Below are 4,556 nucleotides of genomic sequence, written 5' to 3' on the forward strand. Positions count from 1 at the left end.
CCCCTCCACTGAGTGTTTGTGTAGGTTAAATTCTCATAGAGTTAATTTGTTGTGAAGATGGTGATCATTCTTGTCTGGTTCCTAAAGAGAGCAAGTGTGTGTACAGTATTTCCCTAGTGATATACTGCTTTAGAGGGGACTGTGTGACTTTTCTTTCTTTTTTTTTTTGGGGGGGGGGGGGCACGGGTTTGCCGCCAGAACACAGGTCTCATGAAAACCACCGCTAAACCTAAACCAAAATGGGAAAAGAAAAGACTCATATAAACATCGTCATTGAAAAACAAACAAACAAACAAACACCGTCGTCATTGGACACATAGATTCAGATAAGGCTACCACTACTGGCCATCTGATCTACAAATGTGGTGGCATCCACAAAAGAACTATTGAAAAATTTGAGAAGGAGGCTTCTGAGATGGGAAAGGCTCCTTCAAGTAGGCTGTGTCTTGGATAAACTGAAAGCTGAACGTGAACCATTGATATCTCCCTGTGGAAATTTGAGACCAGCAGGTATTATGTGACCATCACTGATGTCCCAGGACACAGAGACTTTATCAAAAACATGATTACAGGCACATCTCAGGCTGACTGTGCTGTCCTGATTGCTGCTGCTGGTGTTGGTGAATTGGAAGCAGGTATCTCCAAGAATGGGCAGACCTGTGAGCATGCCCTTCTGGCTTACACACTGGGTGTAAAACAACTAATTGTTGGTGTTAACAAAATGGATTCCACTGAACCACCCTACAGCCAGAAGAGATACGAGGAAATGGTTAAGGAAGTCAGCACCTACACTAAGAAAACTGACTACAACCCCGACACAGTAGCATTTGTGCCAATTTCTGGTTGGAATGGTGACAACATGCTGGAGCCAAGTGCTAACATGCCTTGGCTCAAGGGATGGAAAATCCCCCGTAAAGATGGGAGTGCCAGTGGAACCACACTGCTTGAAGCTCTGGTTTGCATTCGGCCATCAACTCATTCAACTGATAAGCCCTCAGGTCTGCCTCTCCAGGACGTCTACAAAATTAGTGGTATTGGTACTGTCCCAGTGGGCCGAGTGGAGACTTGGGTACTTAAGCCTGGCATGGTGGTCACCTTTGCTCCAGTCAATGTTACAACTGAAGTAAAGTCCATTGAAATGCACCATGAAGCTTTGAGTGAGGCTCTTCCTGGGGACAATGTGGGCTTCAATGTCAAGAAGGTATCTGTCAAAGATGTTCGTCATGGAAACATGGCTGGTAACAGCAAAAATGATCCACCAATGGAAGCAGCTGGCTTCACGGCTCAGGTGATTATCCTGAACTATCCAGGCCAAATCAGTGCTGGATGTTCACCTATGCTGGATTGTCACACAGCTCACATTGCTTGCAAGTTTGCTGAGCTGAAGGAGAAGATAGATCGTCATTCTGGAAAAAAAGCTGGAAGATGGTCCCAAGTTCTTGAAATCTAGGGATGCTGCCATTGTTGATATGGTTCCTGGAAAACCTATGTGTGTTGAGAGCTTCTCTGACTCTCCTCCTCTGGGTCATTTTGCTATTCGTGACATAAGACAGACGGTCGCTGTGGGTGTCATCAAAGTGGTGGACAAGAATGCAGCTGGAGCTGGCAAAGTCATCAAGTCTGCCCAGAAAGCTCAGAAGACGAAATGAATATTATCCCCAATACCTGCCACCCCAGTCTGAATCAGTGGTGGAAGAACGGTCTCAGAACTGTTCGTGTCAATTGGCCATTGACATTTAATAGTAAAAGACTGGTTAATGATGACAATGCATCGTAAAACCTTCGGAAGGAAAGGAGAATGTTTTGTAGACCATTTGTTTTGTGTGTGTGTGTGTGTGTGTGCATGTGTGGCAGTTTTAAATTATTAGTTTTTAAAATCAGTACTTTTTTAATAAAAATTTTATTTATTTATTCATGAGAGACACAGAGAGAAAGAGAAGCAGAGACACAGGCAGAGGGAGAAGCAGGCTCCATGCAGGGAGCCCGATGTGGGAGTCGATCCTGGGACTCCAGGATCACGCCCTGGGCCAAAGGCAGGTGCTAAACCACTGAGCCACCCAGGGATCCCTAAAATCAGTACTTTTTTAATGGAAACAACTTGACCAAAAATCTGTCACAGAATTTTGAGACCCATTAAAACAAAAGTTTAATGAAAAAAAAAAATAGAGGGGACTATGTGTATCTGTTAACAGTGCTCTCTCCTCCATATTTCTCCAAGTACAATCCTAAATCTGACTTTCATTACCTCTTTCTCTGCTTTAATCTTCTTTCCATTCTATCTACCTTTCGTGGCTGATAAATTGTTTTAATCACTTCTGTGGTTGTGTCACTTCTCTGTAGGTTCTGTGAAATGCAAACATCTTTGCTTGGCGTCACTACAAGAATTAATAAGACATAAATGTATTGGGATTGGGTTTTGGATAGAGTATAGATGTGATGCAAAAGCAGAGATAAGGGAAATCAGAGTCATACATAGTTCTGTGTAACAGGAGGCATCAGATAGCCAGTAGCATGAGCTGGAGAATAATAATCCATAGTTAAGACTGTGATGGTCAGAGAACAGAGAGGCCAGGTTGGGAATTGCAACTCCTGTTTGAGAGAGGACCTCTTTGAAGACTTGAAGTCCTTTCCCATCGATATTAATGAAGCACAATGATCTGGTTCCAATTTACCTTTCTCATCTTCTTTCATACTATTACTCTTGATAAAGTTCATCAGACTTATCTTTTTGTACCATTTCTGTCCTTGGGATTTCAAATTAGGTTTGTTTTGCATCTGACACTTCAAGTTGGTCCTCTGCAACCATACCAAATACCTCCGGCCACAGACACCGAGATCTCTACAAGACTCCTCCACAACACAAGAGATTTGACTGTATTCTTTGCTCCAACTATTCCCTCTGTTCAGTGAGCATTTCTTGATCCCTACTCCTAGAAGTTATCTCTGGCTCCTCCAAATTTACACATAACTTTATCTGTGCTTCTCTTACGATACCTCAATTCCTACCTTCCACTATAGTTATTAAAGTACAGACTTATCTTCTGAATAAACATCCTTAAGTGACTCAGACTGATCCATCTTTGGATCCCAATAACTTCTAGAATGATGTCCTGATCCATGGTAATATCCGTGGTAATTCCGTCAGGAATGAGTGTGGTCTGATCATTAGAGAAAACACTTGGCTCCATCTTTCTTTTGCTGTCCTTTTGTTAATAGAACCTAAGGTTGTACTTGCCTTTTCTTACTATTAAGTAACATACACTTAAAATCAACAAAACCCTTTGCTTTGGGGTACCTGGCTGGCTCAGTCAGTGGAGCATGTGACTCTTGATCTCGCGGTTGTGGGTTCGAGCCCCATGTTGGGTGTGAAGATTACTTAAAAACAAATTCTTAAAAAAACACAAACCTTTGCTTTTTTAAAGAAGTTTCTTTCCTATGCTAGGTCTCCTTCGACTTCTATTTGTGAGACTGATCTTTTAAGCTTAAGTAAACTTACTAATCTAGAACAAATTTTATCTTTTGAGAGTCTATCATGTAGTTGTGGAGATCTTGATTCTATCATCCAATCTGTAATTGATCCCTCCCGCTTTTAGTCATCTATTTGGTAAGCATCTCTTCTAGGTCTTCATGAAGGTAGATAATAAAAATATGACTAGTTCATGAATCTTGATAAAACTACCAAAAAACACAAACCCGTCCAAGCCAACACAGGTTGATTAATCAGAGGTGTTTGACCACTGTTATTAAATTAGCTAAGAATCTTTTTTTTTTTTTTTTTTGAGATTTTTAAAATTTATTTATTCATGAGAGACACAGAGAGAGAGGGAGAAGCAGGCTCCATGCAGGAATGCCCAGTGGGGGACTGGAGATCCTTGGTCTCCAGGATCAGGCCCTGGGCCAAAGGCAGAGCTAAACCCCTGAGCCACCCAGGCTGCCCAAATTAGCTGAGAATCTAACCCACACAATCCATTATTATTTTCCACACCACATTTCCTGGACTCATCCAGAAGAATATCATGATTGTCTTTGTCACATGTCTCATTAAACCAAGAAATAGCTATCAACAGCTTCCTCCTCTTCTACCAATCTCCTTCACAGAAGAAAATGAATGAGTTTACTTTGGCATGCCATGCTCCTGATGAACCCAAGCTGGCGCCTATTGCCATATAAAAGGATTCTGATTTGTTTAACAAAGCCAACCATTCACACTCCTTTGGCTCTCCCAGTGTTCAAAGGAAGGTGTTGCTCCTACAGGAACAAGAGAACTTGGTGATTCACTCCCAGGAGAGAGGTTACTCCTCTTGACAGCTAATCACAACCTGGCAGCAGGAAAGTAAAGTAAATCAAACTGACATAACTTAGCTTCCTAGACTGCCCAATGCTGAAAAATTCAGGGAGAAGGGTAGCATCTCACGCCTATTGTTTCTCAGCACCCATACATAGTTCCCAGAACTTCATAACACAAGACCAACCTTTAAAGAATGTTCACTATCTAATCATCAGTTCTTAACGAAAAAAAGTTCACTATCAATTGTATAATATTCATTCCTAAGGGT

At 41.7% G+C, this 4,556-nt stretch overlaps 1 pseudogene; it reads left to right on the top strand.

Moving 5' to 3' along the window:
* The first annotated feature begins 239 nt into the window (after positions 1-239).
* Positions 240-1,664, top strand: LOC144313423 (elongation factor 1-alpha 1-like; annotated as a pseudogene).
* Positions 1,665-4,556: the final 2,892 nt, after the last annotated feature.

The sequence above is a fragment of the Canis aureus genome, chromosome 5 (assembly GCF_053574225.1).
Source record: "Canis aureus isolate CA01 chromosome 5, VMU_Caureus_v.1.0, whole genome shotgun sequence".
Classification (NCBI taxonomy): domain Eukaryota; kingdom Metazoa; phylum Chordata; class Mammalia; order Carnivora; family Canidae; genus Canis; species Canis aureus.